The 15,061-nt window shown below is 40.4% G+C and overlaps 1 protein-coding gene across 19 annotated transcripts in view; it reads right to left on the minus strand.

Moving 5' to 3' along the window:
* PTPRF (protein tyrosine phosphatase receptor type F) overlaps nucleotides 1-15,061 on the minus strand; it is a 376,703-nt gene that overhangs the window by 176,117 nt on the left and 185,525 nt on the right. The window lies entirely within an intron of this gene.

Genomic DNA, 15,061 nt, shown 5'->3' on the forward strand with positions numbered 1-15,061 from the left:
AAGATAAGCACAGTCAGCCTGCAGAGCTACACCTCTATTCTAAACAAACTTTGGACTTGTGCGTACTCTCTTAAATGCTGCTTACTGGAAATGCAGTAGAACTTAAATTAGAAACAACATTCACTTTCCCTTTCTAAGTGAGAATTAAAAACAGCCTAGAACACGCCGCACTGGTGATGGGATGAAACACTGGCAAAACTTCCTATGGTTTAGCCAAAACTCTACTGAAACTTGTACTTAACTACAGAGCTTCAGTTCTAAAGATCCCAGTTTTCCATGAGTATTTGTCAGGAATGTCACGAAGACAGAATGGCCTTCTACAAGAAATGCCAAAATAAGTTTAAAAATGCTGAAAGGGTCACACTAACAGCATTTCAGAGTCATTGTTAACTCCGTGACTGGAATCTGGGTAATTTCCACTGGTGAATCTTTTGTCTGCACCCCTCTATCTGATCCTCCATAGTAGCTGTAAACTAATGCCACAAGGAGAACAAGTTCAAATTCTGTTATTTGGGAGTGAGGTCCAGTTTCCATGAAATTCAGCATGTCATAATTTAAACTGAAAAGTGCATAAAGTAATGAATCACTAGGTTATATTCAGATTCTGCAGATTCATTTTTCAGCCATAGAAAACCAGCACTTGCCAGGCTTAGAATAGCAGCACTGATCTAAAGGCCAACAGTGCTGCAATTCTAAAAAAAAAAAGTATACCATAAAAGAACAGGTTAAGTGATAAGAGAAGGCATTTCAATTCTGTGCTTCAATGAGTGTTAGTGACACAGTCGTTAGGAAGGTGGAGAAGATGAGCTGTCAAGTTTTGTGACTTACGTTTCAGACAGTTTAGTTAAACATGCCATTTTTATTTTTTTTCATGAACACTGTATTTGCCAGTGGTCAGATAAAGGCACTATTCAGCAGCACAGGACTAGATAGGGCACAGGACACTCCTGAGTTCTCTTGCCTTTCTGCATATAAAAGCAGAAGAAAAGATCAAAAGGACCTGTTCTGTCTGGCTCAGCTCCATTCCTCAATTTACTGCAGCAGTGCTTAGGACTTGTATACCTCACAAATAACAGCTCAGAAGTGTTAGGTTTAAATGTTCTAAGAAAAAAGGGGAAACTGACTTCAATCAAGCGCTGATGGGTGACTGTCATTTACCATCCTTCATTTGCACCAAGTAGCTCAAAATCTTGAACTGGGGATCCTGAATACTAGGATACATTCACTGATCCAGGGCTGCATTTTAGCGAGGCAGGGAGTGAGAAATTGTCCTGGTGCTCGATGGCTTTTGAAATCTGCCTCTGCTGGTTAAAAGCCCTCAGTCAAGTCTGGAGATGGGGAATGTGCATGCTTCTGCTGCGAAAATCGACGCAAGGAAGACCTGGATATAGCCTTCCACAGCTGCTAAGCTCTTGCCTTAGAGGGAAACACCCTCACCACAGCTACTGAGGCAAGATGCAAAGCACATCCTGCCTCACAATCATGGAGCATCTTGCATTATAAATAACAAAGACAGGCTACTGCTACAAACTGCACAGGATTAATGAGGCAACATCCAACTTATTACATCTGAATAAAAGAGAGTACAAAGTCATCTGAACACAAGAAATTTGGGAAAAATACCCTGAGTCACTGAGGCACATTCCCTGCTACTGCTTATCACAAAACCCCTCCTGAACTTTCATCTTTTGTCTAGTCTGACCCCGTACAGTGAATCACCTGGACAAAAAGGGTTCCTGGAGTCTTCCAGATGTGTACTCAGTTGCCACAGGAATGAGAAAAACCATATGCTCAACCTGCAAGATGGAAGGAGTCCTGGAAGATGGCAATTGAAAGGGCTCACAGTATTCAATACTGTGCCAGACAAGGTAAAGCTACTCCACAGTACTGCCAAGCCCTGCTTCTACCACATGAAGACACATAATTCTGCTGTTGCAAACAACATAGGTTAAATCACAACTAAATATACCAGCACTTTTTAGCATGAAGACACAAGCATGGATACAAAGAGAGCAATTAAATCCAGAGTCCCTTCTAATAAGAACAACAACCCACTGTCCCTTCTAGTATAAAGACTGCAGGAAATAAATTATATCAGACATTACCACTGTCTTTTTTACAGACCACACAGTGAAGCTAGGAAACACCTTGCTATATGCAATATTATATGCACACAAGAAGTTAAAATTCAAAGCATAACTAGATTCCTCTTTCATTAGATTGACTAAACCCACTGCCTTTAGTTCAAAAATGCCTGAGGTACACATCAGTAGAGGCCAGAGAAGTATGTACTTGAAGGAATCATCGCTGCAAGCATGGTCCTTGCAGACATCTCTGGCACTCATAATTGACTGCGAGCCAAAAACAAAAAAAAAAGGGATAGACTTTCAGTTTCAATCATTGCAGGTGTTTCTTATGGCAGCAAAATACAGTGTGAATTGCAAAGCATGTACTTCTAGAAAAGCACAAAAACAGCACAGAGAATTTCAAGATGATCTAAAAAGGAAGCCAGGTGCTAGAAAATTAAGCCAAACAACAGGGGCTTAATGAGCTCAAATGTTCAGCCTGTTGAAGAGGGTTTACAGAAGCCTACGTGGAAAAAGGGATCTCAGAGACACAGAGCAGAAAAGAGGGTTTACAATCTCAGGAAGTGACAAATGGCTTGGATTGGAGTTGAGATTATACAGTTTCAGCAATGGAGTTATATATAAATGGCTGGAGTAAACTGACTAGTTTATACTGGACTTACAGTTGCTTACCACTTTTTTTTGGATGGTATAGTATATAATTTCTTAAAGAAATCCTTTAATCTGCCTTTAAGAAATGCCTGCATGGCTGAACCGAAGAGGATGCGAGTAAGAGATCCCAGACACAGACCCGCTTACCCCAGAGCCTGTGATAAACTGAAGTGGACACAGAGCCACGTACATTGGCAGGTACGTGCTTGAACAGATGCAGTCTGCTCTCCCTGGATACTCCCTGAAAGGCCTGAAGCAAGAGGAGTCTTATGGGCTTGGCTGCACTGGAAAGTGGTGTTAGAGACAGAATGTAACCACAAGAAAATGCATTAACTACACAAAACAGCCATAACCTTACTATGATTTAATAGTGGCTACAGTTTGCCTCATCAATGCAAAGCCACATTCCATTAGACAGACAACTCCAGATTTCTGCTTTTATCAAATGCAAGTCTCTAATAAGGGCCAGTCTGAATACTGGTTTGAATTAGGGTTGCCACACGTTCTTGAATTGCTGGTGCCAGTCAGCCTTTAAGTCAATACACTGAAAGTTTTTGAGGTCTTCTCAAAAGCCAACACCACCTTACACAAACTTCAAAAATTAAAATTCAGAATCCTGGGAAGTAAGCAAACCAGAAAATCCTGCTTTTGAGTTTGACATATTCCCCATTATTTGGTGCACAAAATAACCCCAAATGCTGCAAGCAAACACCAGGAGAAAGGATGTGACACTGAAAAAAGTGACAGCCTGCAAAAGGGACAGACATCAACTCACATTCTGCAAGGCCAGGGTTGCTGGAAAAATCAAATTCAGCTATCTGAAATTCGGAGAGAAGTCACCAAAAAAAGTACAAGGAGAATTAAAAGACCTTCCCTCTGCCAACCACAACAAATGGCTCAGTGATACAAAATGTCAGTTGGCACTTGAAACACAGTGGATGGCCAGAGAGAAAGTGCATTTTTAAATCATTAACACATTGGGAACACACAGATGTGCAGTTCAGCTACATCTGTGCATTGTAATTTCTACAGTAGTCACAACTTAATGAATCATCAATTGTGACAAGATCAATGAACCGAACTGCACAACAAACTAAAGCTAGTAAATTCATGCCTGAGGCAAGAGCTAAAGGTTTATTTTATTCTTTTTTTTAGTACTTCTATAATTTTTAGTGTCTAATTAGTAAAAACACGAATCCTCCAGAACCCTTTTATTTTTTCCTCCCTTTTGAAAGGCCTACTGCAAAGGATGAAGATTTCATTCATGTTTGCTAAATTCAAGTCAGGATACTACTCATCTGATCAGCAATTTCTTCCTCAGGACCAGGAACACGTGGCAGCAGAAGTTACAATGCTGGGATGTGCACTACATGCCAATTAGGTGGACTCTGATTGAGCCTACCACCTCTAGGCAAAACAACTGCTGTTTTTTCCACAAGGCCAGATTACTCCTGCAGGCAAAGCATCAGCTAAGAGTCTCTGCAATGCTACTTTTTGAAGGGACAAATGCATGTCCAAATCAAGCAATCAAATCATTTATTTGCAAAGAACACACACTGAGTTTCGAGTTTCCCCTGGCCTCAATCCATTCAACAACTTCAATGCTGAGTTTGTCGATGACATGCATAATCCAGATAGGTTTCACATCAGTGATATTCTTACAGAAAATCTCTGTCAAAATAAACCAGGAGACAGAACCCAGCACCACACATTCTAACAAAGCCAAGGTCCATGGAAGCAAAGGCTTTGCCTGCTGACCTCCTCTCTCTTCCAGGTAAACCATTTTAATCTCCACCATATGTAGGCTTTCAGTGCATTAATACCTGCCAGGGGTTCAGCTGGACTCTTGTCTCACTTCCAGACAGGCTCCAGGGAACAAGCAGCTCTGCTAAGCTTGGCTTGTCACACATTCAGAGTGGAGCTCCATCTGGAAGGCTCTTCCATGAATTGTAGCACTGCTGGCATGCACTACTCTCCCTCCTAGGACTCAAAATGAAGGAGATACAGGCTCTCTTTAGAAGGCTGATTCTGTTCCAGCTCCTGACCTTCTTTATACTGGATGTCTTGTCACCTTGGACTGTGCATTCCCCAATTCATTACCTTTCCCTGCAGCAGCTTTTGTTAGTACCACCCCGTGTGCAGCTCATGCATTTTTCATCAACATATTTATCATTTCTGTTCTCTCTCCAAGGACTTTCTCCTCACTGGGACCAATTGTGGAAATATCTAAACCAAAGAGATACAGAAAAATAAATTCCAATATTGCCTTGCTTGTAAACAAAACACCATTTTGGAGCTGTAGTACAAAAAAGCAAGGCTTTGTGTTTTTATGGTCTCCAACAGGTTAATATTTCCAACACCTTTCCAGTAGTATCAAAGCTAAAAGATCATAATACCAGTTCTACTGCCTGTAGCACTTTGTGCAGCCAGTTTTACTCAAAGCATTCTGCATCCTGTGCTGACAGGCACTTTTACCACAAGGAAATTTTCCCCAGCTCCCCCTTGGAACAGCAACACAAAAGTGAACATTCGCACACTACAGCCGGAAGAAGTTAGAGCTCAGATTGCTATTTAGACTTCTCCACTCAACTCTAACACCCAAGAACCTGGAAAGGTTTCATCCATGCTGGACCCTTGTGATAAAAGGATTGAAGGAACAGAGCACAGGATTAGCACGACAGATGAATACATTGCAGTGTTTTCCCATTGCAACATCCAACCTACCTCATCAAGGCACCAGATAATCTTGAAAAGACAGATCTTATTATACCTCACACCTGCTGGTTTCCTTAGGATAAAGGATTTGAAAGAGCTATTCCAGAGCTCTGGGCAGAAAGAATCTGAGCAGGTGGGAGTGCCAGAAAGAGTCACTTACTTTATTATCCAACTGAAATAACCACAAGAATAAACAGCTGTTAGAAAAGTCTATGGGGAAGGTGGTATTTTACTACTACAACACTGGGCTTCTAAGACAGCATGTAGAATGCATATATTTTAGGTTAACATGCTTGATACCAAACACACTTTAGTCACTAGCAGCTCAAGTTAAAATTAAAAACAAACATTCACAATAATTACTTCTTGCATCCAAAATTAGGGCAAATTATTCCTTTTGCTCATTATCTGGGCACTGCATTTTAATAAGCATAACAACTGTAGAGCCTTCCTGACATCATACTGTATATAAACAACACAAGACCAACAAGAGATCATAAGGACAACTACTTGTGGGACTTGTGAATAAGTAAGCATCATACACAGAAACCAGCTGTTGGAATGATCAATATTAAAGCTCTTCAGTGCAAAACCTGCTTTGTTTTGCAGCTCAGACTAAGACCAAAAGGCAGCCCATCAGCAGCAGTAACGTGATTTTCCTTTTTCTACAGGAGACAAAGTTAAAATACTTGTTGAATGTTCTCTTCCACAGGTACAGTAAGAAACACATGTACTCCCTACATGGACATGCTCTCTTCTCAACAGCTGTTGTTGCTACAGATTTATTAGCATGTACTTATATTCCACTTTCACACTTTTCTGGCTTACATTTTAAAATGCTGATTTTTCCAAGAATGACTTAATTGGAGCTGTGACTTTAATGTTTTAGTGAGAGGAAGAAGGTAAGACACCAAACCTAAGATGGCTGGATGGAACCTTCCTCGCATGCAGAGTTTTTGCTTTTGTAGCAGTAAGCAATGCATCCGCCACAGTCACAGATAGCACATTTTGTACTCTCCAATCTCTGTTTTTCATTTAAGAACTTACTCTCCAGTTTTATCAAGGGGATATATTCTCCCACTTTTGCACAAGAAGGTACAGAAGATCACCATCTTAAGTGACTGTATGAGCCATGGCATGCCACTAAATGACAGGTCACTCAGCTGTGGGCAATCTCTTGGTTATGAATAGATATGAAAGATAATTGTGCAAAAATAGCTAATGCCTCAGAAAGGCTTTCTAGACACCTTGCTCTTGCTCTTCCATTTTTTCCTTGGAAGAAAAGCAGATAATCCACGTGGCATTATCAAGCAGCATTTCTGATTAATTTCCAGTAGTTAAGCAATGAGTTACTACTTCTTTCAGAAGGCTATTCCACAACCTAACAGACTTCTAAGACTCTACAAATATACACCAGCAACAAACTTTATTAGTCAGCAGGAGACAGCAGCAGGACTGACATACCAGCTACGGAGAGCACATCTGTCAATAACAGGTTGCCACAGATGCTCTCGGAACAAGGCATCCTGAAAGAGATCCAGCCGTAAGAAAGGTCTTTTGAAACATCTGATGATAAAGACCTATTATTTTAGTTTCCAATGGTCACCAGTAGATGTTGAATCTGACAAGAAATGTGTGTGGGTTATTCTGACAAGGTTTACAGTTACACAAATTATCTAAAGGAATTAAGTTCTCATTTGCCTGTTCTAAATGAATTAAATAAATTTCCATTAAATGCCTTTTACAATGAGTAAATGATTAATTTATAATTATGGGGTTTCATGTCTTTTTTCTCCTTCTCTGAAAGACTTCTAGAACGCTGCATAACGTTCATTAATAAAAGTATTTTCTTCTGGCCGCCAGTCCTCCAAAATAATTTTATCATCTGAGAGCCACCAGGTTCATTCTCAGACTAGTTATTACCAAATAAACATTTGGAGAGCCAAATCAGGGCTCACTGTCACCTAATCAACTCCACTCTCTTGTTAGCTGTTTTTTTATTAGTTGTGCAATAATGGTTCCTATCAACAAGTTCCTCGAACATCAGTTTTGAAATGATGAGATTCATTAGCAGCCTTTGCACAAAAGGTGGGGCTTAAATTGACAGTGCTGTGGAGATGCTGTAAATAAAGATGACAGTCAAAAAAATCAAGTCAGAAGAGCCAAATCACCTTAAGTGACAGGAATAGTATGAAAGATAAGAAATAATTAGAATTTTCTGCTGTAAGGCTGGCACATATTGCTTGGAAATGTGGGGGAGAGGAGAGGGAGATGAGAATCAGATAAATGCAGAAAGTTATGCTAGCCAGTGACCAACTGAATGAAAAAAGCAGCTATGATCCTAGAGTCCATTCAAACGTCTACCTCCACAATTCATCAATTCATCAGTGCTTTTGAAAAGGCCTTTGCAAGACTCCTTGTGTGCACATCCCTAGTAGAGCATGTTCAGAAAAGTCCCTGAAATCAAACAGGAACAGGTGCAGAATAGGAGGAAGCACTGAGGCCGGGAGAATCAAAAAGAAGACTGACACCCATGAAACTCATGCAGGGATTTTACAGCAAGGGGAGGCTTAGTTGGCCCCTTTCTGGTTGACTAGGACCTAAACACTCATTTTCCTAACAAAATAATTTGCTTTGAGATTTACAATATTTTAATTATATCTATGTTATTTTTGCCTTTTCTTCCTCCATAATATCTAGTAAAGAACTTTACAGGACACCCACCTCCTCCTTGGCAGCCTTCACTTTGCTGCTCCATTCTCCCGCTGTTTTCAGACTACCATTCTTTTTAGCCCAGGCCTGTGCCATGTTTCCCCCCGGTTTTACTGCCTACCATCAAAATCCCAGGGCTGTCAAAGCTTCCCAGACATGGCTGTGGCCATGGGGGGTCGGGGCACATGGGAATGCCAGCCTTTCTGCAGGGACGTGAAAGGCAGCGCTGGTGGTTGCTGCCTCCCAGCTGGGACCGATGATCTGTTCCAACAGAGAGTCAAAACAGATTAGCTTAAACCACAGACAATTTAATCTAACCTGTCTGATTTCAAACTGGAACAGAGAGGAAGAAGCAGTCATCTGGCCATCCCTGGCCTCAGCTGGGAGATGGCAACCCACAGGGACACCTCTCCAGCAAGACAGAAACCTGCCTGCATGAGCACATCCCTGCAAGAGAGTTCAGCTAATCTGCTTGTGCCTCATTTACCTACTGGAATAGGCTGAACGTTTTGACAGCAGAGCAGCACTAGAACAGCCTGACACACTTTTCATGACAATCTCCCAGGAAGCTATAAGGTAACACAGAGTGAGAAGCAACTTGTCTCAACATCCTGAGCCCAAGAAAAAAGATAAAGTAATTCCCAAGACTCAACTATTCATTTTCATAACAGACAGAAGATACCAGTGGGTTGCCACAAGGCTCTGAATAAACATGCACATTTCTGAATATCTTCATGAGGGACTTCAGAAATGGAGCAAATAAAATGGAGACAACTACTACTGGCAACAGAATTTCTTAGGTGAACATCATCTCCAGTACCAAAGTCAGAACTTACAAACTGTTAAATAAACTTGGAATAAATCAATTATGTGAGACAAGAAGCTCTCAGAAGTGTTTTACAGGATATAACCACACAATCACAACTTCAAGCTACTTGGTAATACAAACCCTGAGTTACAGCTTTTGCAGAATATGCTCCTATTTTTGTTTGTTTGTCACTTAAAGTTCACTTGTTTTCATCTGGAAAGTCCTTCCCAAATCACAGGTACTGCTTTTGGGCACTGCAATACCACCGAAACTTGCTGCTAAAAATGTGACAACATCCCATCCTGTTACAGGTATCATCTCATAGGACCTCATTTGAGAGGTAATATGCAGAAACAGCCATTTGCTGCACAAGAAAAACGTTCTCAAGATTAAGAGGTCAGTACCTATTCAGACACAAGGTTTTATGGGAGTGCACAGCTCCAAAGGGTTCAGCTTGGCATTAACAATGTGATATTTCATATAAAACTTTTCAAAGGTTGTATTTCTTGCTTCATAAACTTGTGGAATGAACCTGGATGTTAACCTTAGTGCATGGCAGTCTTCTGAGGGAACTTGCTACCACGGATACATTACACGGTTATGTGCCATTAGTTAATCATTTAAACAGAGATAAGAAATGGAAATTATGGCATTTGGGTCTGATACGTTCTAAAGATCTGCTGACTCTCCTGTTTGAAGGAGAGACCAACAACAGTTAAAACTTTTCTTCACCTGAGAAAATTACTTCTTTGTCTTTCACTCACAGCCAAGAAAGTCATCTTGTTAAATATTATAAAAATAAACTATAAGAGTGGGACTAATGTTGTTACTGAATCCAATCTTTAACAGCAAATAAATATAATAAGCACAGAACCAGGAGTTCCACACGTGGATTAAAATGATAGGTGCTCTACAGATACCAAAACTTAAGTAGCTGAAACACTTTCTCAGATACCATGGCAGTCTAGGTTTTGGCAGCATGGCACGTAATGGTGATACAAGTAAAACAGCCTCTTGAAAATTTTCTTGGTCTAACTGAAATTGATCACAACTTCTCTTCCATCTTCTGTATGCAGTGGACTAAGAGACCACCTCTTTCCCCTTGGAGGATACTTTTAGCCACACTGGTCAGTGCCAGGAAATAACTGAAGTTGTTAGCATGATGACAGGGCTCCTGAATTGACCCAATACTGGGCTACCTGCTGTCAAGCAGCACAACGCACTCTTCCCTTGAACTCTATTTAGGCCTCAATAGCACAAGTCCACATGAGCTCAGATTTAGATTCTTTTAGGTGACAACCTGAACTTTGCAGTGAGGCCACCACGAGTAGTTGGCTTAATGTTCCTCTTTTTAACAAGCACAGGACATGCCAAGAGCCAATGAAAAGCAGACAGACTCAGGCTTCTTCATTTCTCTGTGCATCACTGCATGTTAGGACACTTCCCTAAGCAGGGAAGCACGTGGAGTCTCACTGTGCTGGAGCTCTCAGGAAAGCCACAGTTGCAGAGGTCCAGGAACTGCCTGCCTCCTACAGGAAGTGCCATTGGGATTGCCTGCGTACAGAGCTAAGAACAGGAGTAGGACTTCTGCAGTAGGATCACAGCAGTCTTTCTTCCCAGGGAGAGACCAAAGGATGTTGGAACAGTTAATTAACATTAAACACGTAGAAGAAAGACCTGTCCTCTCTTGACCAGAGACATGAAGAGAATAGTACCAATCCCAGGAGAAGCAGAGCACAGGGAGCTTTAATTCATTTACACAGTCATGCAAACAGATTCCATTTCCACTCTGTAATTGTTTCAATTTTACAATGAATTGCAAGAAATTCTTCCTGGCAAAGAGATGCAAAAGCAATGAAGCCAAAGTACAGTGATCCTACTGATCCTTTTGTAACTAACCAAACATGAACAAGGATTAAATACAACTAACTTCTGTTTACTATTCCAATGACAAAAATCACTTTTAGATGGATGTTTACAAAAAGGGCATATTGGTTCAGGCCTTCTGAGATCTATCTCTCTGCAGAAATCATTTGTAACAGTCAAATGTTTGCCATTTACAGCATTTCAAACAGGGTAACCCCAGGAACTGGAATGCAGCTGGCAGATGGTGAAAGAAATTAAGCTCATGACATGGTTCAGTAAACAGCAAATTATGTTATGCTAGAAGTGCTTGCCACCCCAGGACAACTGCTGCACTCAGAAACTTTCTAGGTGTGCTAGTTTTGGCTGAGATAGACTTAATTTTCTTTATAGTAGCTTGTATTGGGCTGTGTTTTGGATTTGTGCCGAGCACAATGTTGATACCATGAGGATGTTTCTGCTCACAGTAAAACACCAGGGCTGCAGTGAAACACTCCTAAACTTCCTTAACTTCTGTCAGCACAAAGCAAAACTTAACTTGCCAGGTTCCCTTGAAACTGAAACCCACCGTGCAAGAACTTCCTTGGTTCTTCTGTCTGTCCTCTTTACCAGGAGCTGCTCTCCTGTGGAGCCTGGCAGCACTCTCCAGGCAAATAACTACATGCCATATGATGAGAAGTCTGGGATAGAGGCATAGGGGATTTGCATAGATATAGAATGGAAATTGGAGATGGTATTTTCATTTAACCTACTTAAAAACAAAGGGAAATGAAACTGAATATATTTAGTGTCACCTGGATATGACTGTATGCTCCGGATTACAAGGGAGTGAAAAAAAGACTGCTTGTAAAGCATTCAAGGACCAGCTGCAATTAACCGGTTTTCCAGTTCTGGAAATCAAAACTGGATGTCCCATGTGGAAAGCCCTGGGAGAAGGGACTGATAACTTACTTTGTATTTGAGCTACCTTTTTCTCCCAAAGAATCAATATACTTCTTCCTGCCCCTTGAAGACTGTTTTTTCCACTGCTTTTCCTTATCTTCCCATTGAGTGGAAACTGCTGGAAAACAGACTGAAGGCATCCTTTGGTGAACAGGCAACCAGAGACAAACACTGTCACCATCACCTTTCCCAACACAGCTGCAATGCAGAGCATACAAGGAGTCTCATGGAAGGACATAATCGACTTCTGCACTCCCGAAATCAGCTTGTTGCTACGTTCTTGCACGCTGGCATCCTTCCTACTTGTATTTCATATAACCTCCCTATTTAAAATGTTCTGTAATTCTCAACATTACCACTGAATAATATATTTATTAATTTGTTAGTGCCACTAACTGTCCCTGAGGCTTTTCTTGAGAATGTGTGTCAGCTTATTGATTCTAGCCTTCCCCCTCCCTGCACTGCTTTCCTCCTCTGCCAAGCAGAAACATACTTCTGTGCTGCTTCAGGTCATAATTGGAAAAAAGATAGAAATGTTCAATATGACTCATACATAATTCAGCTTATCAGCTACCCAGGAGAAATGAGAAGAGAAGGTATACGCATGTCTATTTCTTCTACTATCAACAGGAGAAATAATTTCCAGTTACACAAAGTATACGTAGTTTGGTCACAACAGGATCTGCAGTTAGAAGGGAAAAATGAGAGACGTGGAAGCAAAGAATAAAAGGGCAGTAGGGAACCAAACTGTTAAAAGACATTCACTTATGTGAGAATTCCTGATTCCCCAGGAAGACTGGACTCATGCTTCTCTCTTAATACTCAGAATGAAATAAGTTGGCAATTAGAAAGGATAACCTGCTTCTGATCTGTAAAACATCGCAGAAATTTAAATAAAATAAAGCTCCAGCTTAGTTAGCTACAAAGACATCTAGTAAGGAGCCTGCTAAACCCTAACTGTGACTTCTGGATTTAATGTTAACGCCTCTGCTCTAAAGGCAAAGTGTGAGAAGGAGCATTAAAACTTATTGTTATAAAGGATTTTTAATGTAAAAATCAATACATGCTGCGTATTTAGCAGCATGTAACCACGAGGACGTCTGTGATAAGCTTTGTCGTGCACCGGGGACCACTGCATTAGTCAAATTCTTGAAAGGAAGTGCAGAACGTCTGTATCATTCAAACTGCCATCTGAGACCAATTACAGAAATTATTTTAACCCCAAAAGCAGAGGGAAAAATCCAGTCCTAGCTGACGTCTTGGGAGAACCAAGGGTTCCACACGAAATGTCTCTTTTTCAAATACCTCTACAAAAGTAATGTTAGAAGAGTGATGGCATAACAGAGAACTTGGGCACTTAACACTATTTTCTGGAAGCTATTGAGAGTAAACAACCACAATCAGAGCAGTATCTATTTCACCAAACTGTAAGCAAAGGAATATTAATAGTAACTTTTAAAAAAATTATATTCACAAAATGCAGAAATAGTATCGTCTCTATCAGACAACACAGAAAAATAAGATAACGTGACTGAAAAATTACAGAGCTGTCTATAGAAAAGTCTCAGAAAAGGAAAATGTAAAACATATTTTCTTAAATACAAATACATCATAAAAGAACCCATCTTCTTTGTCAGTTGAGCCAACATAAAAGACACATGTAGCTCTTCATCCTCACAGTCAAGCTCACAACTCTATATGCACAAGCACATACAAATTGTTAGGCAGCAAATGTTTCTTAATTTTGCCCATTACACGAGTGCCCAGCAAGGGGTCGATACTCTTCAGTTTGAGTGGAAAACACAGCCCCCCCAGCCTGCAGATCATTTTTGACCTGATGGGATCATGTTCAACTATCATTACTCCCAATTAAACGAATTTTCCAGACAGAAAAGCAGGCTCTGTGCTTGACTGCTACTGACTTTTGCTTCTGCAGCTGTTAAATTGTGTGCCTGCATGTCTTTTCCTGTCTGTGGTGTTTCCTAACATTCCCTATTTATGTGGTGGTCTGCAAGTTTTACCTCATCAGGAAATCAGCAGGAGCACCATGGAGCTAAGAAATACTGTTGTGCTCCTTGATGCAAGGCATGTCTCTGTGGGCCTTTGAACACTTAACAGAGAGCAAATAAATTATTAGCGTGTGTGTGCATGTGCATACATATCCAAGATACATAAAGGCAACTACAACCAAAGGGAACAGGAATGTGCAAGGAAGAGTGGTATTCAAGCATCCAGTATCACAAAAATCCAGTTGCAGGAAGCATTTAAATGCAGATCGGCACACAAACTGCTGAAAGAGCTCCACTGAGCTTTATGCACTCACATACACGGCTGCAAAGGCAAGAAGTAACAAAGAATGTGATTTTTGTCCCCCAATAATTTTAAAGTCTATAGCACTTGTTACCCTATTCTTAATAATACTATTACTGGAGAGCAAGCTGATCTTTAAGATGCCCCACCTCCAGAAACAAGATACACAATCACATCAGGTATTGAATGATTTCTATGATTCCCATCACCACGGTGCCTGAGCACATTACAGTTGTTTAATGTATTCTTTGTCACAGAGCAGAAAGGAAAATATGATTACCTCTATGCTATAAATGGGGATGGGAGAACAAGGAACAATAGGCAACTTGTCATGTGTGGCTGGCACACTCACCACTGGGATAACAAGTCTCCTCTGATTCAAAATCCTACAACAATAAACACTTTCCAGTCTAGTTTTTTCATTTCTTAGAAGTTTCTACATCAATCTATAAACCACAAGCAATTTGTCTAAGCCTTTTCCTGCTTGTAAGGGGTAAAAATGCAAAGGGTAAAAATCCATTCAGCCAAATGCCCCAGATTTCTAACATCTCCGTACATTTACAAATTCCTACTTATAAACAAATGATAGAACACATTTATGTACTGGAAAAAACTCATCTTTCCTTAAAAACAGAAAATAATTTTGACAATTTAATGTTTTAAAAAATCAAGTGTTCACAAGCCTGTTTATACCAAATAAACTGTTTTCCCACAAACATTTAGCAGAAACAACATAGGAAGCAAAATAAAACCTGCTCGTATAGCACACAAGGAGGAAAATCTATTCCTTAACAGGAGAGACAGAATTAAAAGTTGTAAGTGAAAAATAAACACAACTAAATTTCACATCACATAAAAAACCTGAAGAGTAACCTGAAGATCTATATGCTGATTTAATCCAGAAGGTGCAGCATCACAGATTAAGTTTCTGATTGTCAGATACAATACTTGGACACTCTGAAGATGGACATTA

This window comes from Motacilla alba, chromosome 8 (assembly GCF_015832195.1).
Source record: "Motacilla alba alba isolate MOTALB_02 chromosome 8, Motacilla_alba_V1.0_pri, whole genome shotgun sequence".
Classification (NCBI taxonomy): Eukaryota; Metazoa; Chordata; class Aves; order Passeriformes; family Motacillidae; genus Motacilla; species Motacilla alba.